The following is a 24,492-nucleotide window of genomic DNA, read 5'->3' as shown; positions in this document are numbered from 1 at the left end:
TGAGACTCATTTATGATGGATGCTGCCTTTTTGAGGCATTGTCTTTTGACGATCTCCTCGATGGAGGGGAGGTTAGTGCCCATGATGGAGCTGGCTGAGTTTATAGCCCTCTGTGTTTTTACTGAACAAGTACACATACACTCAGTGACTGCATTATTAATTCTCCACTGTACCTAATAAAATAGAGTGTACGATCATGGTCTTCTGTCACTGCAGCCCATCCACTACAAGGTTCGACATGTTGTGCATTCAGAGATGCTCTTCTGCACACCACTGTTGTAAGGTGTGGTTATTTGAGTTACCGTCACCTTCCTGCCAGCTTGAACAAGTTTGGCCATTCTCCTCTGGCCTCTTCCATTAACAAGACATTTTCTCCAACAGAACTTCTGCTCACTGCATGTATTTTTAAAGTTTTTCACTGAATTCTTTATAAACTGTAGAGACTGTTGTTCATGAAAGGGGATCAGCAGTTTCTGAGATACTCAAACTGGCATCATCCCACAACCAAAGTCACTCAGATCACATTACTTTCCCATTCTGATGATTGGCCTGAAGAACAACTGGACCTCTTGACCATTTCTGCATGATTTTATTCATTGAGTTGCTGCCACATGATTGGCTGATGTTTGTATTAATGAGCAGGTGTACAGGTGTATCTCCTAAAATGGCCATAGAGTGCATACAGGTGATCATATAAAAACACAACAAGCATAGAAAGGTTAAAGTACAGGGAAATACAATAATTCTACACTCTAATCCAACATTGCCAAGACTGAAGGATGATTTCTGCAGAACAGCAGCATGAGGTCAAAGGTTCACAGTTAGAATAGAGTGAGAGCTCCCTCCCTATGAGTCTCCACTAGGTAACAGGATGCGGTGTAGACAGGATGTGTTCCACCCTTCCTTCTGCTACACCAAGTAGGAACTGCATCCGCAGTCCGTTAGCTTTACATACCACATAAAATACACAAGTAAAAACACTTGCGGAGAGACTGCGCATGGGTGCGAGTCTCCACCGATTTTTGGTTAACAGAAAAATGAAAAAAAAAACCTGAGAAATTTGACAAGTGCAAACTGTTCTCATTTCTAGACTGTGCTTCGCTAGCCGGTCACCTTCCTGATGCCAGACACCACTCAGACAACAAACAAGAATCACATCCGCGAGATAGCTGCTGCTCTGCTGTTATAGACTTCTTAATGGAAATAACAATTCTGCTAATCAGCCTCTCAAGTTCAAGCAATATTACTTTCTGTTGTGTGAGTTATACATACTGTGTTGTGCATCTTGTTCTAGAGAAATGTTGTTACATTTGTCGGTGTACATGTAAAAGGTCGAAATGGCAATAAACATGAAGTCCACACTAACCTATTTTTGTGTACTATTTTTATATTATCATAATTTTTAGTAATTTTATAAGGTCATAACAGTTAGAAGTAGAATTGGCCTATCAAGTCTGCTGCAACATTCCATCATGGCTGATTAATTAACCCTCTCAACCCGTTTCTTCTGCCTTCTCCCCGTAACCTTGACACCCTTACTAATCAAGATCCCATCAAATTCTGCTTTAAATATACCCAGTGACGTTACCTCCACAGCCATCTGTGGCAAAGAATTCCACCAATTCACCATCCTCTGGCTAAAGAAATTTCTCCTCATCTCTGTTCTAATGGGTTGTACTATTTTGAGGCTGCACTTTCTGGTCCTAGTCTTCTCAAATGTAAGAAACATCCATCCCACCTCCATTCTATCTAGGTCTTTCAATATTCGATAAGTTTCAGTGAGATTTCCTCTCATTCTTCTAAAATCTTTTAGTCTTTGTACTGTATTTCTGCAAAACATCAAAACTCATGTCATACAAGACTGTGATCATAAATATGATTCTGAAATTCAAGTTTATTATCATAAGCATATATGAATGATTTATTGGCTGTTCATCATATCCCACGACGACCATTGGATTTCTGCAGTTCTTCACTAGGTGCTGTAAACTCCATGAAGAAAAACTGTCGCATTTCTACTCTCTCTCAGTGGCTATCACAGCTGAGAGCTTCCCAGATTGCAGTGGTTGACCATGACGTCTCTGCTTTTTTATGCCCTTCACTCTCCACAAAGCACTGCAGAACTACCTTCCTGGATCTCACTCTAGATCTCATCCACCCAGTCTGCTGGAGCTGACTTTGCATGCTTGGACAGTCAAGTCCCTATCTCACTGGAGTATGAGGCCCACTAGCTACCCTCACCTGGTTTAGCCTGCCTGTCGAAGGGGTGTAACCGAGTGGGGCTACTGAAATTAAAATGGTATATTATTGTCATACTCCATTTGCCATTTGCCAAGGTAGAGCAAAAAATTTGTCTTGCATGCTGGCCATACAAATCATTCCAACAGTGCTTTGAGGTTGTAAAAGGGAAAACAATAATAGATTACAGAATAAAGTGTTGAAGAGCAGGCAGACAATATGGGCAAGTCTTCTTTTATTAACAATTAACAGAGACAGAATGCTGAAGGGACTCAGCAGAGCAGGCAGAATCTATGGAAATGTTTTGGGCTGACACCTTTCTTCAGGACTGCAAGGGAACGGGGAAAGATACCAGAATAAAAAAAGGTGATGGGAAGGGGAAGGAGGACAATTTAGAAGGTGATCGTTGAAGCCAGGTGGCTGGTAAAGATAAGGCCTGGAGAAGAAGAAATCAGATAGGAGAGGAGAGTGGATCATGGGAGAAAGGGAAGAAAGAGGGGCACTGGGGGAGGTGATTGGCAAGTGGGGAGAAAAGGTAAGAGGCCACAGTGGGAATTACAAAAAAAAAGGGAAGAGGGAGAGTAAAAGAAAGAGGGAAGGGGGAGTGGAAAAGAACAAAAGAGAAAAAAATACTGGAAGGGATAATCAATGTTCATGCCATCAGTTTGGAGGATACCAAGACAGAAAATGACGTGTTGCTTTTCCACCAAGTGTGGCAAAAGAGGACTGACATGCTGGAATAGGAATTAAAATAGTTGGCCACTCAGAAATTTCACATTTTGCAGATGGAACAGAGGTGCACAATAAAGTGTTTGGGACCCGGAATGGAGGTGAATGGGCAGATGTAGCATTTCTCTCACTTTCAGGAATATGGGGCACGAGGGAGATTAATGGGGAGTGACAAATGTTCAAGGGGATTTTTTTTGTATGTGTTATTAACTTGATTGATTCCTTTCAAGGTGAGGGCAGAGGCATTGATTAAGGTAGAGTTGTAGAATTGTCTACATCAATTTTTATTACAATGTCAGAATTTGACTATGTCCCTCATGAGAAGCTCATCCAGGAAATTAAGATGCATGGTAAATTGGCTGTTCTGATTCAGTTTGCCCATTGAAAACAGAGTGCAGTGGTTACTCAGACCTGTTCTAAATGGAGCTCCATGACTAGCGGTGTTTTTAGGGATCTAAACTCAGATTTCTGCTGTCTGTAATGTATATACAGTAAATGACTTAGATGAAAATGTAGATGGCTGGGTTAGCAAGTTTGCATATGATACAAAGATTGGTGGTGTTGTGGATACCATAGAAGACTGGCAAGTGACACAGCGGGATATAGATCAGTTGCAGATGTAGGTGTGGAAATGCAAAGGGAGTTTAACCTGGCTGAATGTTAAGTTTAGGAGATCAAATGTAAAGACCCTTAACAGTATTGACGAACCGAGGGATCTTGGGGTCCCAGTCCATAGCTTCCTGAAAATGGCTGCACAGGTTGGTAGGGTAATAAAAACACCATATAGAGTACTTGTATTTATTAATTTCGGAAGATAGGTAGAGGGGAAGGTAGTGTTGAGGAAGTAGAGAGTCTGCAGGAGGACTTAGATTAGGAGAATGGACAAAGAAGTGGCAGAGGGAATATACTGTAGGGAAGTGTATGGTCATGTACTTTGGTAGAAGGAATAAAGGCATAGACTATTTTTTAAGTGAGGAGAAAATTCAAAAATCTGAGGTGCAAAGGGATTTGGAAGTCCTTGCACAGGATTCCCTAAAGGTAAATTGCAGGTTACTTGGTGGTAAGAAAGCTAAGTGCAATGTTAACTTTCATTTCAAAAGGACTAGAATATAAGAAGAATGTTGAGGCTTTGGAGAGGGTGCAGAACAGGTTTACCAGGACTCTGCCTGGATTAGAGGACATGTGCTATAAGGAGAAGGACTAAAGAGTGTGTACTTCAATGCAAGAAGCATCAGGAACAAGGGTGATGAACTGGATACATACAAGGAATTATGATGTCGTGACCATTATGGAGACTTGGCTGGCACCAGGGCAGGAATGGATTCTCAATATTCCTGTATTTCAGTGCTTTAAAAGGGATAGAGAGGGGGGGAAAGGGGGAGGAGGGGTGGCATTACTGGTCAGGGATACTATTACAGCTACAGAAAGGGTGGGTAATGTAGCAGGATCCTCTTTTGAGTCAGTATGGGTAGAAGTCAGGAACAGGAAGGGAGCAGTTACTCTATTGGGGGTATTCTATATGCCCCCTGGTAGCAGCAGAGATACCGAGGAGCAGATTGGGAGGCAGATTTTGGAAAGGTGCAAAAATAACAGGTTGTTATCATGGGTGACTTTAACTTCCCTAATATTGATTGGCACCTGATTAGTTCCAAGGGTTTAGATGGGGCAGAGTTTGTTAAGTGTGTCCAGGACGGATTCCTGTCACAGTATGTTGACAGGCCGACTTGGGGGAATGCCATACTAGATCTGGTATTAGGTAATGAACCAGGTTAGATCACAGATCTCTCAATGGGTGAGCATCTGGGGGACAGTGATCACTGCTCCCTGGCCTTTAACATTATCATGGAAAAGGATAGAATCAGAGGGGGCAGGAAAATTTTTAATTGAGGAAGGGCAAATTATTAGGCTATAAGGCTAGAACTTGCGGGTGTGAATTGGGATGATGTTTTTGCAGGGAAATGTACTATGGACATGTGGTCGATGTTTAGGGATCTCTTGCAGGATGCTAGGGATAAATTTGTCCTGGTGAGGAAGATAAAGAATGGTAGGGTGAAGGAACCATGAGTGACAAGTGAGGTGGAAAATCTAGTAAGGTGGAAGAAGGCAGCATACATGAGGTTCAGGAAGCAAGGATCAGATGAGGCTATTGAGGAATATAGGGTAGCAAGAAAGGAGCTTAAGAAGGGGCTGAGAAGTAGGGTAAAGGAAAACCCCAAGGCATTCTTCAATTATGTGAAGAACAAAAGGATGACAGGAGTGAAGGTAGGACCGATTAGAGATAAAAGTGGGAAGATGAGCCTGGAGGCTGTGGAAGTGAGCGAGGTCCTCAATGAATACTTCTCTTCGGTATTCACCAATGAGAGGGAACTTGATGACGGTGAGGACAATATGAGTGAGGTTGATGTTCTGGGGCATGTTAGTATTAAGGGAGAGGAGGTGTTGGAGTTGTTAAAATACATTAGGACAGATAAGTCCCCAGGGCCCGACGGAATATTCCCCAGGCTGTTCCACGAGGCAAGGGAAGAGATTGCTGAGCCTCTGGCTAGGATCTTTATGTCCACGTTGTCCACGGGAATGGTACTGGAGGACTGGAGGGAGGCGAATGTTGTCACCTTGTTCAAAAAAGGTAGTAGGGATAGTCCAGGTAATTATAGACCAGTGAGCCTTACATCTGTGGTGGGAAAGCTGTTGGAAAAGATTCTTAGAGATAGGATCTATGGGCATTTAGAGAATCATGGTCTGATCAGGGACAGTCAGCATGGCTTTGTGAAGGGCAGATCTTGCCTAACAAGCCTGATAGAGTTCTTTGAGGAGGTGACCAGGCATATAGATGAAGGTAGTGCAGTGGATGTGATCTACATGGATTTTAGTAAGGCATTTGACAAGATTCCACATGGTAGGCTTATTCAGAAAGTCAGAAGGCATGGGATCCAGGGAAGTTTGGCCAGGTGGATTCAGAATTGGCTTGCCTGCAGAAAGCAAAGGGTTGTGGTGGAGGGATTACATTCAGATTGGAGGACTAGTGGTGTCCCACAAGGATCTGTTCTGGGACCTCTACTTTTTGTGATTTTTATTAACGACCTGAATGTGGAGGTAGAAGGGTGGGTTGGCAAGTTTGCAGATGACACCAATGTTGGTAGTGTTGTAGATAGTGTAGAGGATTGTCAAAGATTGCAGAGAGACATTAATAGGATGCAGAAGTGGGCTGAGAAGTGGCAGATGGAGTTCAACCCGGAGAAGTGTGAGGTGGTACACTTTGGAAGGACAAACTCCAAGGCAGAGCACAAAGTAAATTGCAGGATAGTTGGTAGTGTGGAGGAGCAGAGGGATCTGGGGGTACATGTCCACAGATCCCTGAAAGTTGCCTCACAGGTAGATAGGGTAGTTAAGAAAGCTTATGGGGTGTTAGCTTTCATAAGTTGAGGGATAGAGTTTAAGAGACGTGATGTAATGATGCAGCTGTATAAAACTCTGGTTAGGCCACACTTGGAATATTGTGTCCAGTTCTGGTCGGCTCAGTATAAGAAGGATGTGGAAGCATTGGAAAGGGTACAGAGGAGATTTACCAGGATGCTGCCTGGTTTAGAGAGTATGGATTATGATCAGAGATTAAGGGAGCAAGAGCTTTACTCTTTCGAGAGAAGGAGGATGAGAGGAGACGTGATAGAGGTGTACAAGATATTAAGAGGAATAGACAGAGTGGACAGCCAGCACCTCTTCCCCAGGGCACCACTTCTCAGTATAAGAGGACATGGCTTTAAGGTAAGGGGAGGAAAGTTCAAGGGGGATATTAGAGGAAGGTTTTTGACTCAGAGGGTGGTTGGTGTGTGGAATGCACTGCCTGAGTCAGTGGTGGAGACAGATACACTAGAGAAGTTAAAGAGACTACTGACAGGTATATGAATTTAAGGTGGAAGGTTATATCGGGGGGCAGGGTTTAAGGGTTGGCATGCCATTGTGGGCCGAAGGGCCTGTAATGTGCTGTACTATTCTATGTTCTATGGTCTAAAGGAGTGGATGGGCAAACTTGGGCTGTTTTCTCTTCAGCAGTGGAGAAAGAGGAGAGATCTGATAGAGGCTCCTAAAATTATGAGTGGCATAGATAGATAAACAACACACGGAATTCAGCAGGCAAGGAAACGCCCATGGAAAAGAGTACAGGGGACATTTCAGGCCAAGATCCTTCAACAGCTCTGGAGAAAAAAAGTTCAGAAATAGAGAAAAAGGTGAAAGGAGGGGACGGAGAAACACAAGGTGATGGGTGAAACCGGGAGGGGAAGGGGTGAAGTAGGGAGCTGGGAAGTAGTTGGGTGAAAGGGATACAGGGCCAGAGAAGTAGGAATCTGATAGGAGAGGACAGAAGGCCATCGAAGAAAGAAAAAGGGGGAAGGGCATCGGAGGAAGGCGATTGGCAGCGATGAGGAATGGTGAAGGGGGACGCATTACCAGAAGTCTAAGAAATCGATGTTCATGCCATCAGGTTGGAGGCTACCCAGATGGAATACAAGGTGTTGTTCCGCAAACACGAGTGTGGCTTCATTGCAACAGTAGAGGAGGCCATGGATTGACATATGGGAATGGGAATGGGAAGTGGAATTACAATGGGTGGCCATTGGGAAATCCCGCTTCTTCTGGCGGATGGAGTGCAGGTGCTCAGCAAAGCGGTCTCCCAACCAGTGTCGCGACTCACTGGTACACAGGAAGCCACACGGGGAGCACTGGACACAGTAAATGATCCCAAATGATTCACAGCTGAAGTGCCACTTCACTTGGAAGGACTGTTTGGGCCCTGGATGGTAGTGAGGGAGGTAGGTACCTGCTCCTACACCTCCTCCTTCACTACTATTCAGGGCCCTAAACAGACCTTCCAGTTGAGGCGACACTTCACCTGAGTCACCTATTGTATCCAGAGCAGCCTTTTGTTTATTGGTGAGATGAGACACAGGTTGGGAGACCGCTTTGCCGAGTATCAACACTCCATCTGCCAGAGAAAGAGGGATTTCCTGGTGGCCACCTCTTTTAATTCCACTTTGCATCCTCTTTCTGACGTGTCCATCCATGGCCTTCTCTACTGTCACAACGAAGCCACACTCAGGTTGGAAGAGTGACACCTTATATTCCCTCTGAGTAGCCTCCAATCTGATGGCATGAACATTGAGTTTTTTTTTGCCCTCCCTGTAATGCCCCCCCTTCTCTATTCCTCATCCCCTTTTCTTTCTCTCCCCTTATCTCTCTGCCTGCCTATTCCCCCCCCCCCTTGGGTGCTACTCTCTCTTTTTTTTCTTTCTTCCATGGCTTTCTTTTCAATCTTTTTATTAACTTTCCAGTAAAGAATATACAAATCAGAGAAGTTTAGCAAACAGATAATACAAATAAACAGCAGTAAAAAAAAGTATATACTAAGGAGGATATAAATAATCTTCCGGAAATAGTAAGGGACCAAGGGTCTAGTGAGATGGAGGAACTGAGGGAAATACATGTTAGTAGGGAAGTGGTGTTCGGTAAATTGAAGGGATTAAAGGCAGATAAATCCCCAGGGCCAGATGGCCTGCATCCCAGATTGCTTAAGGAAGTAGCCCAAGAAACAGTGGATGCATTAGTGATATTTTTTCAAAACTCTTTAGATCCTGGATTAGTTCCTGAGGATTGGAGGGTGGCTAATGTAACCCCACTTTTTTAAAAAAAGGAGACAGAGAGAAATCTGGGAATTATAGACCAGTTAGTCTGACATCAGTGGTGGGGAAAATGCTAGAGTCGGTTATCAAAGATGTGATAACAGCACATTTGGAAAACAGTGAAATCATTGGACAAAGTCAGCATGGATTTGTGAAAGGAAAATCATGTCTGATGAATCTTATAGAATTTTTTGAAGATGTAACTAGTAGAGTGGATAGGGGAGAGCCAGTAGATGTGATATATTTAGATTTTCAAAAGGCTTTTGACAAAGTCCCACACAGGAGATTAGTGTGAAAACTTAAAGCACACAGGATTGGGGGTATGCTATTGATGTGGATAGAGAATTGGTTGTCAGACAGGAAGCAAAGAGTGGGAGTAAACAGGACCTTTTCAGAATGGCAGGCAGTGACTAGTGGGGTACCGCAAGGCTCAGTGCTGGGACCCATGTTGTTTGCAATATATATTAATGATTTAGACGAGGGAATTAAATGCAGCATCTCCAAGTTTGCGGATGATACGAAGCTGGGCAGCGGTGTTAGCTGTGAGGAGGATGCTAAGAGGATGCAGGGTGACTTGGATAGGTTAGGTGAGTGGGCAAATTCATGGCAGATGCAATTTAATGTGGATAAATGTGAGGTTATCCACTTTGGTTGCAAGAACAGGAAAACGGATTATTATCTGAATGGTGGCCGATTAGGACAAGGGGAGGTGCAACGAGACCTGGGTGTCATTGTACACCAGTCATTGAAGGTGGGCATGCAGGTACAGAAGGCGGTGAAAAAGGCAAATGGTATTTTGGCATTCATAGCAAAAGGATTTGAGTACAGGAGCAGGGAGGTTCTACTACAGTTGTACAAGGCCTTGGTGAGACCGCACCTAGAATATTGTGTGCAGTTTTGGTCCCCTAATCTGAGGAAAGACATTCTTGCCATAGAGGGAGTACAGAGAAGACATTCTTGCCGTAGAGGGAGTACAGAGAAGGTTCACCAGATTGATTCCTGGGATGGCAGGACTTTCATATGAAGAAAGACTGGATCAACTAGGCTTATACTCACTAGAATTTAGAAGATTGAGCTGGGATCTTATTGAAACATATAACATTCTAAAGGGATTGGACAGGCTAGATGCAGGAAGATTGTTTCCGATGTTGAGGAAGTCCAGAACGAGGGGTCACAGTTTAAGGATAAAGGGGAAACCTTTTAGGACCGAGATGAGGAAAAACTTCTTCACACAGAGAGTGGTGAATCTGTGGAATTCTCTGCCACAGGAAACAGTTGAGGCCGGTTCATTGGCTATATTTAAGAGGAAGTTAGATATGGCCCTTGTGGCTAAAGGGATCAGGGGGTGTGGAGAGAAAGCAGGTACCGGGTTCTGAGTTGGATGATCAGCCATGATCATACTGAATGGCGGTGCAGGCTTGAAGGGCCGAATGGCCTACTCCACCTATTTTCTATGTTTCTATATTGTCAAAATCAGGTAGGTAAAATGTTACGCTGTTATATATACAATATAATCAAAAGAAAACCACAACTCCTTTTGACAATCATAAAAAAAAATTGGAAATTTTATTTAATAAATGTAAAGGGGGTTAATAAATGTAAGGAGGAAAAAACCCCACTAACTAAACAGAACAAACAAAAAAAAAAGAAAGATTGGGCAGTCCATTAGAGGATAAAATTAGAAAAAAGAGAAAGTGAGAGAAAAAAACATCCTTCCAGTCATCTCCGAACCTCCATGGACAAGGATTTTCCCCAAAGAGTGTAAAGAAAAATAAATAAATAAATAAATAAATAAATCGTGTGAAAATATTGAATAAAGGGTCACCAGACTTGTTCAAAATTAAATGATGTATCAAATGTCCAGCTTCTAATTTGCGCCAAGCTTAGACATGACATAATGGAGGAGAGCCAATAAAAAACAATAGGTGCGTTAGAGACTTTCCAGTATAGCAAGATAGCTCTCCTAGCCAGTAAAGTTGAAAAGGCTATCACATGTTGAGTGGAAGCTGACACTCTGCCTGCTTCCTCTGGAATGATCCCAAAAATTGCCCTAAGTGAATTGGGTTGAACATCCACATCTATAACTTTAGACAGTATTCCAAACACATCCTTCCAAAAATTATTTAAGCTTACACATGACCAAAACATATGAGTTAGAGTAGCCATTTCTGCATTACATCTGTCACAAATAGGGCTTACATTAGGAAAAGTATGCGCCAATTTATCTTTGGGCATATGGGCCTTGTGTACTATCTTAAACTGAATTAAGGTATGGCGTGCACAGATAGGTGAATTATTGACTAGATAATAAATTTTACTCCATTGATTATCTGAGAGTGAATGTTGAAGTTCTATTTCCCAAGTACGTTGAATCCTATCGTTAGGCGACATGCGAGCATTCATTAACTGTTTATAAATTATAGCTATTAATCGTTTTTGAAATTGTTTAAGCTGAAAAATAGCATAAGCCAAATTTAAAGAACAGGCCAAGGGGTAATTCGGTAGAAAATCACATAAAAAATTCCTAACCTGTAAGTATCTGAAAAAATGTGTATTAGAGATGTCATATTTATCCATTAACTGCAAAAAGGACACTAAACAGTCCTCTATAAACAAATCTAAAAAAGTTTTTATTCCCTTAATTTTTCATGTTAAAATAGCCTTATCCAGAGTTGAAGGTTTAAAAAAGAAATTAGAATAAATATTACTAGAGAGTAGAAAATCGTTTAATTCAAAAAATCCATGAAACTGAAACCAGATTTTTAAAGTATGTTTAACAATAGGGTTACGAGCTTGTCTACCTATTCTGGAGAACGAAAATGGCAGGGCAGCTCCTAATAAAGGAGTTGAAGAAAACCCCGTTACTGAGTTTTCATCCAACTGTAACCACGAAGGGTGATTCTGTTCATCTATATCATAAATCCAAAAAGTAATGTAACTTGCATGGCTTTCTGTCCTCTCCCAACAGATTGCCCCTTGTCCAGCCCTGTATCTCTTTCACCAACTTCCCAGCTTTTTATTTCCCCTCTCCCCATGCTGGTTTCTTTTATCACCTTGTGTTTCTCCCGGCCCTCTCCCCACCTTTTAAATCTATTCCTCATCTTTTTTTCCCACCATTGCTACTGAAGGGTCTTGGCCTGAAACGTTGACTGTACTCTTTTCCATAGATGCTGCCTGGCCTGCTGAGTTCCTCCAGCATTTCGTGTGTGTTTCTTGGATTTCTAGCATCTGCAGATTTTCTCTTGTTTGTAGAATAGACAGGCAGTATCCTTTCCCCAGAGCTGAAATGTCTAATACCAGAGAACATGCTTTTACAGTGAAAGGGGGATAAATCTAAGGAAATCTGTGAGGCAAGCCTTTTTTTAAACGTAGGTGCCTGCAATGTGCTCCAGTGGTGGTGGTGAAGGTAAATACGACTGGGGCATTCAGGAGGCTCTTAGATAGGCACATGAATATACAGGAAATGGGACAATATGGACATTGTGTACACAGAAGGGATTAATCAAGTATCCATTTGATTACAGATTTAGTTTGGCACAGTTGGGCTGAAGGGCTGTTCCTCCACTGTACTGTTATGTTCTAAATAAACATGACAGAAGTGCAGGCTGAGAGAGAGGAAAATATAGTCTGTGGTAGTATTGGGACTTTTCAGGTGAGTTCAAGAACCTGACAGCGGTGTGGAAGAAACTATTGAAGTGTGGGTCTTCAGGCTCCTGTCCCTCCTGCCCGATCGAGTGACTTCCATCGTGGGTGGGGATCCTGATGATGGATGTTGCTTTCCTGAGGGTAGCTCCTCTTGTAAGTGTCCTCGATGGTGGGGAGATCCAAATGCATGATGGGAGTGGCCACGTCCACCACTCTCCGTGACCCCTTGCATCCTTGTGCATTGGAGTTTCTGGACAAAAGTGCCTGAATCAGCAAGCTGTAGAAAATCACAAACCAAGAGCTGGTAAACGGAACCAGTATTGATGAGTAGCTATGTGGGGTGGCACAATAGTTTGCTGATCAGCGTAACACTATTACAGTGCCAGTGACCCAATTCAATTCCACCGCAGTCTGTAAGGAGATTGTATGTTCCCCACGATCACATAGGTTTCCTCCCGGAGCTCCAGTTTCCTCCCACATTACAAAGGTGTATGGGCTAGTAGGTTAGGTCGGTGGCGTGGTCCTGTCAGGTCAGATGAGCCTGTTACCCTGCTGCATCTCTAATTAAATTATTTTGTAATTACCCCACTACCTGATAGTTAGCATGGAGTCAGTAGAACAAAGGGCTACATAAGTCTGTATATTGAACTGTATTTAAACTTATTGTGATTTTTTTTTAATTATTGTGTTCCTTATCTTGTGCTTCTTCATGCTGCATTGACACATAGAAACAGAAAAACATTGAAAACCTAGAACACAATACAGGCCCTTCAGCCCACAAAGCTGTGCCGAACATGTCCTTACCTTAGAACTACCAAGGCTTACCAATAGCCCTCAATTTTTCTAAGCTCCATGCATCGATACAGGAGTCTCTTAAAAGACCCTATTGCAGACATTCCACCCACACCCAGGTCAACCTCCAAGGGTGTATGTAATACTTTGTTTAGTGATTTTGTCTAATCTGTAAACCAAGTTGGGTATATGCTGAAAATGTAACATTAAAATATGTACTTATATTATATTATCATGGAGTTGTTTTTTTAAATTGTATTACAATGTTAAGCAAGTCTACAGGGAGTTTGACCTCATCACATAGTACATCAATAGAGTAGCTCCTTAGCAGCTAACCAGCTAGTTTAAATAACATTAGTTATGCTAATGAATGAATGACACCTGTTAAACTCACCTCAACATGTCTTTTACATTTTAACCCACCATGGGCAATAGAAAACTCACTGTTGCAAACAGTGCAGCGAGCAACACTGTCATTATTTTTGAGGTCAACTCTAAAGCCTGGCCATGGAGAAAACTGATAGGTTTTCTCCTATCATTTCGCATTTTCCCCTCCCCCTCCTGCTTTCAAATCTCTTACTATTTTTCTTTTCAGTTAGTCCTGATGAAGGGTCTCAGCCCGAAACATCGACAGTGCTTCTCCCTATCGATGCTGCCTGGTCTGCTGTGTTCCACCAGCATTTTGTGTGTGTTGCTTGAATTTCCAGCTTCTGCAGATTTCCTCGTGTAAACTGATAGGTCTACTTAGCATGAAGAGAGACCAATCAGGATGCTCCCTCTCGCTCTCCCTTGCAAAAAAAAATTGATTTCTGGGATAATGTATATAATTTGGGGGTGTCAGGGAGCCACTATCAATATGTGGGATACTCCCAGAACTTCCGTGAGAGGTGGGATGTCTGCTATCTTTTCCGCCTCCACCATCGGAACCGGCAGCCCATTCCACGCACTCAACACTGCATAAAATACTTACCCCTGACATCTCCTCTGTACCTGCTTCCAAGCACCTTAAAACTATGCCCTCTTGTGCTAGCCACTTCAGCCCTGGGAAAAAGCCTCTATCCACACGATCAATGGCCCTCATTATCTTGTACACCTCTATCAGGTCACCTCGCATCCTCCATCACTCCAAGGAGAAAAGGCCGAGTTCACTCAACCTATTCTCATAAGGCATGCTCCCCATCCTTGGAAATCTCTTCTGCATCCTTTCTATGGCTTCCACATCCTTCCTGTAGCAAGGCGACCAGAATTGAGCACAGTACTCCAAGTGGGGTCTGACCAGGGTCCTAGACAGCTGCAATATTACCTCTCGGTTCTTAAACTCAGTCCCACAATTGAAGGCCAATGCCTTCTTAACCACAGACCCCTAGTAACAATTATTTCATTCTCCTTTACACTTATGTACTGGAAATTACATTAAACAGTCTTGAATCTTGAAGTCACTTCTTCTGAGAGCCAAGGATGACAGGTCTGCAGGCCTTGTCTGCTTGCACCTCCAGCAGCTTGTTCAGTAACAGTTCCCCAAGGAGAGTAATTTGCCTCAGCTCCTCCCTCTTTCAAGATCCTGCTTTTGAACTATTTCTGACACGTGGCCTGTGGTGAAAGCAGAGCAAACCACCCATTTTGTTGCCTGCCTGTTCCATTCTGATGTCAGCAGCGAGGTTCTGGGCAGCAGCCAGACGTGGCAGTTTGATGTGGTAATTAATCCTGTCAGGGTAGAGGTCTAACAGTCAGCCTCTCACAGAGGTGACAACACTTCACCAAAGCACAACTCCCAGCCCTTGACGCATGTAGCAGAGTTCCCACCTTCCCCTCAGCTGCACAGGGTTACAAAACGTAGAAACATCAAAACATCTGGCACCAACAAACATTCTACGGTGAAAGTCACTTAGGTTACATTTCTTCTCTATTCTGATGTTTGATCTGAACAACTGAACTTCTTGATCATGTCTGCTTCCTTTTATGCATTCATTGAATTGCTGCCATGTGATTGGCTCATTAGATACTGGTATTGCCAAGCAAATGTACAGGTGTACCTAATAAAATGGCCACTGAGTGCATGTGTTGCCGAAAGCAAAAAGTGCAATTATATCAATTAATATTTGCAGAAGGAACAAGCAAGAACATATTTACTCTCACTACAAAGTAATACTGCTTTAATGAGACAGGTGCTGAGATGGATGCCCTTTAGTGTCATAGAACATTGTAGCATAGAAATGGACCTTTCAGCCCATCTAGTCTGTGCCAAACTTATTCTGTCGGGTCCAATTGATCAGCACCTGGACTATAGCTTTCCATACCATCCCAACCATGTACTTATCCAAACTTCTCAAATGTTGAAATCAAACCTGCATCCACCATTTCCACTGGCAGCATTCCACACTCTAGTAAAGTTGCCCCTCAGGTTCATCTTAAACATTTCACCTTTAACCCTTAAACCATGCCCTCTAGTTGTGGTCTCGCACAACCTCCTTGCATTTTACCCCATCTATGCCCCTCATAACTTTGTACACTTCTCGCCTCCTTCTCCTACACTCAAGTGAATAAAGTCCCAACCTATTCATTGTTAATCTGTAACTCAAGCATCACCCTTGTAAATTTTCTCTGTACATCATAGTGTTACTTTGTACTTGTTCTGGCTTTGCTGAGAAATATACTTCCACAAATGTTTCACTTAATTAACTTTTGACAAACATCTGTGCAATTAGATTTTGCATATTGATATTGGTGTCAAAGACAGTAAAATCAGTTAATTGGTCTCAACGTATCTCATATCCTTCAGGGGATGATAGTCAGCTGTCTGACTTGTCAAAGATGATTATCGACCAGAAGAACTCACACCACCTACACCCTCTTACACTGGTGACACAGCAGTGGAAACTCCTGGGAGTGCATGTCTCACACAACCTTTCATGGTACCAGAACACATTCAACACAATCAGAAAAGCTCAACAGCCCTTCTAATATTTTGAGGAGGCTGAAGAGAGCTGGACCATGCACATCTTTACACACATCATTCTACAGATGAGCAGTAGAGAGCATCATAATAAGCTGCGTCACTGTTTGATACAGAAACTGAACTGCCGCAGACAGGAAGGCTCTACAATGGGTGGTCAAAACTGCCCAATGCATCACCGGCACCAGCCTAGCCTCCATCAAGGACATATACAGAAAAATGCTGAAAAATTGCACCCACCCTGTTCATTGCCTGTTTGTCCCACTCCCATCAGGGAGGAAATTACAGTTTTCATACCAGGAGCACCGGACTCAAAAACAGTTACATTCCTCAAACAGTAAGGCTGATCAACACCTCCACCCACCATCACCCTCCTAACCACCATTTCCTGTCAGTCACTGATGTACAGACGCTCCTGTGCCTAGTGTCACTTTATGGACATACAATCAATGTATACAAGTTATCTTATGTATTTATACTAATTGTGTTACTATTATTATTGTGTTTTTATCTTATGGTAGTTTTTTGTGCTGCTTCAGATCTGGAGTAACAATTATTTCATTCTCCTTTACACTTGTGTCCTGGAAATTACATTAAACAATCTTGAATCTAGCCAAAGTACAAGTTGAGAGCTGCAGCAATCTGCTGTCCTTGGTCAGCCACTCTGTTGTACCATAACCACCATGTTAAAAGAGGAAAAGGATAATTAAACATACCGAGGCAGTAGGGTGGCTAAGTGGTTAGCACAATGCTTTACAGTAGAGCATTGGTAGAGGCAGGTTTGATTTTGTCACTTAAAAAAAATTTGGATAAGTATATGGACAGGAAAGGAATGGAGGGTTATTTGCTGAGTGCAGGTAGGTGGGACTAGGTGAGAGTAAGCGTTCGGCACCAACTAGAAGGGTCGAGATGGCCTGTTTCCGTGCTGTAATTGCTATATGGTCATACCAGAGACACTGGCTCACTTCCTGCTGCTGTCCATAAAGACTTTGTACATTCTACCTATGACCGTGCAGGTTTCCTCTGGATGCTCTTGTTTTCCTCCTACAAAAACCTACCAATGGTAGGTTAAATGGTTCTGGCACAGTATTTAAGTCTACATGCTCCCAACTGGGACAGTTGGTGCCAGTAAAGACCCTTAACATCTTTCAGGGATATAGCAGTGGCACAGCATTCAAGATCCCAGACAAGTAAATGAACTTCCTTGAACTGCTTCATCTACTTTTGACAACATATTCTGAATCTATGATCTCAATGACCATGGGCAAGAGAAAAGTGAAGAAGGTGATTGATGGAAAAAGTTGAAGAATTCACTTAGCAAGGTTTGATAAGAAATTATCACACTGTTCTGACACAGTACCTTTCATCAATTTTTATTTTTAAAAAACCATCGAACATTCTCCCGGTTTGAGGACCGCAAGTAAAAGTCTTTTGGCATTTAGTGTTAATGTCTGCAGCACACACATCAATGTGCAAGACAATCTGTACCAATTTCAGACATCAAAACATAGTGGTTTCAAAAATATCTTTAAACCAATGAACGGTATTTAAAGCACAAAAGAGAAATATATTGTGGGGTGTTCCTTACTTCAAATATTTAAAATAAAAATCTGAACTTTATGTTTCAATGTAAAAACAAAATCCCAGAAAATTGTAAGAATATGTGCAACACCCATCTCCAGCTTTGTTGTACATAACTCACAAATGTAAAGAGCAAACTGATGTATGCAAATCATTTGGATGTATTACAAGGTTCATCCTAATAGGACAAATATAACAAAGATGATGGCATCTAATGGAAAATATTTACAGTAGTACTGCCCCATCAATCTTTTCTCAGTAAGTGCACCCCTTTCTGCTTCATACATACAAAAACACCACAATTTATGAAAGACATGCAGCTATGAATGCTTCCTTTGAAACAAACCTTCAACACTCACTTGTGCTTTATTAGGACAGCTGAGAAGAGGAATACATAGAGAGAAATAAAATGACACTTAAGTAACAACCATTTAGAGAACACCAAAGTATATTTACAATATGGCAGGTTAAGTTCTGAACTACACATGACATAGTTCTGATTTGCAAGGAAACTTGATCTTTGAACATGTACATCTACTGTCACATAGTCACACATTACTACAATCCCCCACAAAAACTTCCATCCTGATATGTTGAGGTTTTTTCCTTTATACAAAATCACGTTGGCAGCTGAAAGATGCATCTCCAACTTAAAGCTAAAATGCAATTTTTAACAGTATATTTTCAAGTCCACATCGACTCCCCACCCCCACCCTCAATGAGGGGATGATGAGACCAAAAGCTTATGTCTTAGGTGGGCATTCATTGGTACTATCTTTACCAAGCCATTGTGAAATATGAATTTCCAAGAGCTGCGCTGGTAACCGACGTGGGGACCTTCTGTTACATCTTTTGAAAAGTAGATACCTGATGATAGCTTGAAGGAAAGCCTCCTTTGGGAGACAAATTACTACAGCCTATATGTAACAGCAGACTTCTTGGAACACAACTGCTTACAACCAAGTACCAGTAGCAAAGTGATTATAGATGTATAGGGATGTTCTTAGTCCACAAGTAAAGATTTAGAAACTGCAGTTGTCTTTTACTTGATCTGCTTATGTTAAAGATTGATCTGTGAGACTCAATATTCTTGGAGGCTGGTACTAGCAAAATCAAAGAATATATACACAACAATAGCCATAAGAAATGTCAGGCATTGTGCAAATATGAGTTAAAATGATCTTGCGAATGTGTGCACCACTTTGGCATATTGGAGTTATAACTTAGGTGGTAGCTGAACTACTCCATGTGTGGCCAGTCAATGATACATTTTAATAAGCAGATATCATGAATAAATCACAAATTCTCACTAATACAAGAAATTCAAATTGATAATGTGCAGGGGGATGAACATTAACCATTTTTAATTGTTTGCATGATATGAAAAATTTCAACTCTGCTTGATGCCAACAAATCCCCATGATACTTAAATCTGGTTAATGTTAAAATGTCACATAAGGGTAAAGATACAAAAACAGTTTCCTGCTGAACACGAGGCAGACAAGTGCAAGATCTCTGACTGAGGACCAAGTGCAGATACTGGCAGTAACCTCCCTGGGCATTTGACTGCAGAACCCCACCAACTACAAACATGCTAAGTTTATTCTCCGTTGCCTAAGCTGTGCTATTTCACAGAAGGACACAGCACAGGAATAACCTTTATACTCAGATTGCAGCAAAGGAACGAATGAAGTTCAGTGTGCATTTAGAGTATTAGAGCCTTGCAAAGTCTTATGAACACAGGATCAGACTTGTCAGCTTGCCTGCATGGCTTGATTTCATATACTAGCACTGTATTTAACTGTAAGTAGCAGTTTCATTTTTTTTTAATCCCAGTGTCCGATATCTGTTGTCACCAGTAGTTGCAGTGACACACAGACCAGTCACTTACACAATTACAGAAAGTAATAGCAAATTTGGATTAACTTCAGGTAGACTCCAAGTTCCAAATGCTTTGCCCCCCCCCAATCAGAACATCGTTAGAATTAAAATTAACACGCAGCAGGCTATGACCATTGCACTATCACTTTCCAGTTGGACCCTCTCCAGACAAAGCCTTAGGATGCTCAATTCTTGATGGCAAAACGTGAGACTTCTATAAATTATAGCCACCTAATATGCAGGCAGATTTCAATCACACCCCACTTGACCAACTGAGAAAAACAGGAATTAAAAACAATACAACTGTTCCTTTAAGCCATACTAAAAACAAGTGAGCACCCACATTTTGGCATACGCATACTGAATAAATGAAGAATCATCTGAATCTCAGCTCTCCCAGTAACTCTCCATTACCTTGAGAAACCTCCTACAATAACACTAAGGCTACCTAGTCCATCAATGCAAATAGTCTTAAGTGAAATGCAGACATTAAGCTTTATTTGAAATAATCTGGATTTAATGTTTCAGTGGAGAATAAATAATAGAAATTATTTTTTTTTAAAGAGCCACATCATCAGGAATAGCTTTCACTCTGAATTATTTTGGCTTATTTATCAAATTCAACGCTTCCAAGTAAAATTAGATGCTGGGAGAGAAATGCAAAGGTGCCAAGCTTTCCTGGGGAAGGGAATGTTTCTGTAAACCATCACTGGTTGCCAATTAATTTAATGCCAATACAAGCCCCAGTTCTAATTGATGGATCACTAGAAGACTAAAATTTGGAGTAGGTGCACTTCAAATTAGTGTTCACTCATGTTGCTTAGGCTGAACACAAGCAAATATGCTGACCAGTCCCAGGCTCAAATGGATCAAAAACTGTAAGGGATTAACATTCACAATTCATCTCTAATCTGCTAACAATGTTTTGGATAGATCCCAGATTTTTATACCCTCTACTGCAGTGCACCAGATTACCAGACTCAACAGTTCTCTAGCAAACATGTCCATGTTTATTGGGTTATGTGCAGGTTCTCTTTCCAGATGGACACAAGAACCAGAGTTTCTAGGGACTTCATCCCCAATTCCGAAAGCAGCGGATTACAAATGAGCAGAAATATATTCCCCTGCTTTCCTCCCTAGTTTTTAAAAGGTGCAGTTATCAACCAAGCATACAATACTGTACAAAACCCACAGTTTTGTCCATCACCCACCAGAGAACATCACATTTGACAAATGCACCATCCCAACTTTAAATTTCAAGTGTACTTTACTTTGACTACCCATCCAACTTTACATTAAGACTGTGCTGCAAAACCATCATATCCATGAAGCTACTGCACACAGGGATTACAAGACTGAGTACATCTATTGAACAGGCAAACCTAAATTGAAGACATCATTTATTTATTATCCTTTAAATATTTTAATAGACACCGAGGATTACTGAGCTCTGTACATTCATGGATATTAAAACTGAGGATGGCAAAATACTCACTTTCTCTCAAAAAAATAACACAGTAAACCCTAGCTATGCAAGAAGGCAGGCTCGATGGATCTCAGCCCTCAGGTTCAATGGATCTATACAACAGTGGATCATACAGGGGGTCCCTAAAATCCATGCCCATCCATCCTAATTAAGTGGTCAGTCACAGACCCCCAGATAAAAGAGGACACAGTGACAGGAAACTCAGTAGGAAATAAACAAAAGACAGAACAAATGGAAATGCTTGTCAGTGGGGCAGAATTAAAACACTGGGATCTTATTCAGCTTGATAAAAACTTGGGACGCAAGATGTTACACTGATAGTTGCATGCAGGATTTAAACATTAGTTTTAAATAATGTTAACCAAAGCAGCAAAAGGAAAATCACCCTAATAATATACTACACAAAAAACAGTAATGAGACTCCAAACTCATTCACCACCTGTTTATACTTTGGGAAACTTGTTTTTAATCCTGACAGATTTCCAATCAACTTAATGCTAGCACGTCCTAATAATTACAGTGCTCAGTTAAATTCCACTTGTTGATAAAAATAAGTGGCTAGCAGCAGTTACCTAAAAAAGACAAAACACAGAACAAATATTTTCATGCAACTGAAAACCTATTAACCCTAGCGATCATTAAAAAGTAAACCGGTTAGATGAACCAAATAATTTTTAATGGCGGCATGAGCATAGCAGAGATGGGGAAGAGTACAAACCGGAAGTCCCAAAGCACAAAGGACAAACTGCTGGAGCAACTCCTGCATTGGTGGGTCAGGCAGCATGTGTGGTGGTAGACAGATAGTTAACCTGAAACATCAACTATCCCTTACCCTCCAGAAATGCTGCCTGCCCACTAATCTCATCTAGTCTTTGCTCTGGATCCTTGCATCTGTGTCTGATAGTGTTGCAACAGACAATTTATAAAACTCAACGTATATTAAACCCTTTCTTCTTTAGATACTTACCACATCCATAACAAGAATTAAGCTGTCAAGTTTTTGATTCCAAGTTTTATTAATATTACATTTAAATGTTCAAACATGAGGAGAGGTTTAGGGCTAATCCCATTTAAAGAGTTTAGCTGGTAGTGAGATGCTGTTAACAGAGGTTGGTACTGGATATACAGCAGATACAGAAACTAGAATATGCATATCACCAGCCTGTTAAGTGAGTGTGTACCAATACCTGAGATAGCAATGACAATAATAGGAAGGCTTCTGTTTCTCTGATGATTTTTTTTTACAGTCCAGGCTGGTTCCAAACACTGGCCAGGATACTTCTTGCTGTCACTGGATTAAATGCTTCCTCCTGAAGGTACAATTTCCAGCAGCACAACATCCCCTCTCCACAACAGACAAGTACAAAACACAACCTGTTAAGTCTCTGGAGCAAGACATGTAACACAACCTTCTGAATCAGAGGAACAGCAATACCAAATGCTGGGATCAAACACTTTTCAGTGCTAAAGGGACATGAATGAAGAAGAGGGACAGAGTAGGGATAACGTTAAGCTAAAAGCTTGGTATAACCAAATACTTGTCTAGTTGTTACTTCCTAATGCAAGTGCATGGACAATTAAAGTTTACATTGTGGTGCTGTGCTTTAGGTTATAAAAAATGTTTCTTCAATCACAGGCTTATGAATTTCTTAAATCACTGCTCAAGCTAGATAGTAAAGGGAATATTTGTCCTTTGGAAAGGATTATGCAGTGGTTATTAAACACTTTGAATAACCTATAATGTGTCACAGGATCCTCTATTTTAGTAATCTATGAATAGTAGTATATAAGCTATAATCAGCTTCACTTTTTCCAAACATATGACAGCACTGAATTTTCACCTCAACTCATCAATCCCATCTGAGGGGAAAAGCAAGAAAAAATGTGAGGGAGCAGTTAAATTTTGAATATCAGTGTTCCATTTTTAACTGTATACTATTTTTGAAGTTTCCAAAAGATTATTATATTTCTAAACAAGCAAACTCACATGAACTTTTGACAGTTGTACACAATCAAATTTACGATATACTTAACACTCAGGAATACTCCAAATGTGCACTGCAGTGTCTGTTTCTTTCCATGCCGGCCACAGTAGTCAGAGCTAGTAACCTTTTTGATACCATAAATTGCTCAATTGACAGTGAACATTCTGGAAGGTCAAATACTGACCTAGACGGATAAGAAACTAAGTTATAAGCATCCAGGACAAATGAACATTAGAGACCATACCAAATTCACTGTGCAAGTGTACTTGCTTTTGTCTTGGCAATAACTGACTTTCAACATTGATCTGCAATAGGGGTCTAAATGAAAGATTTCTTTCTCTGGGAAGAGTTATTACCTTGAACAATGTTGGGGGAAAGGGAAAGACAGTTAAGAAATTCTTAACATTCTCATACTGCACAACACCATACCATGCTAGACAATTGCTTTGACATGTCCCAAATCCAGCCAATTTCTGTAGCACGTAGGTTTACTAGTGCCCACAACAAAGGGCAAGATTACTAAACCGAGATTACAAGGGTCTCTTTTGTTTGTTATTGTTTGTTGAACAATAACGATATAGAATTATGGTTCAAATTCGTTCTCAGCTCACCTTAAGCAGCTGGGCACATTTAAAGTAATGGAAATGTCATGGACTGGATTACTGAGCACTAAAAGCAGCTTTCTTCTCAGACCGTCAATGAAATGGTTCAGTTTATTACAAAAATGGAAAGTACAAATTGCAATCCCAACATCCTAGAATACATCTTGTTATCAGTAATGGCACTCTGTTTAAATTACATTTCGATGTACCTGGATGGAACAGTGGAATTCAATGCCTAAAATGTTGTTCATATTTCCTGAATACTAGACAAAAGAAATTGCATTTAACTAGGTTCATCATTATAAATTGGGTACAGCCATTCAGGTGTCTGCAACCAACATCTCATTCTGGCCAAATGAAAAGCCACAGTTTTAAAGCAGACCAACCAGAGCTACAGGGCCTCCATTTTGCTCACTTCTGAGGGATGTTCTCCTTCAGAAGGAATGCAAGCAAGAACTTAATATCACACTTGCAATTTGAAGATTAAGTAGTTAAATACAAAACACCACAATATAGAATTTGAGAAATACTTCAATTCTGAAGAGATGATGACCAGGATTTAATTTTTTGAAACAAATCTCTCAGAATTTATAAAATCAAACTCAGATGCCCACAATAAAGTAATAATGATGGGGGAGGGGGCTGGAAATGGAAATATGGCTGGAGGAAGGAAAGAGCAGCAGTTTACTGCAACATGCTAACTCTGTTCAATTAGCTGTTGAATCAAGTAATGGAATAAAGATGAAAAAAAATTAAATGAGATGAGCAATTCCTTTCTCTAAGTGCAAAGTTAAATTGTGAAGACTTTTAATGGCTAATTATCAGAATATTTGCTCGGGACCTCATGTCTGTTGTTAGTGATTCTACAATAGCATAAACCAGCTGAATATGAAGAGGATACAAGAACTCAAATGTTGTACAGTGT

The sequence above is a fragment of the Hypanus sabinus genome, chromosome 2 (assembly GCF_030144855.1).
Source record: "Hypanus sabinus isolate sHypSab1 chromosome 2, sHypSab1.hap1, whole genome shotgun sequence".
Taxonomy (NCBI): Eukaryota; Metazoa; Chordata; class Chondrichthyes; order Myliobatiformes; family Dasyatidae; genus Hypanus; species Hypanus sabinus.
The sequence above is the reverse complement of the archived record's forward strand: the minus strand, read 5'-3'. Positions refer to the sequence as shown.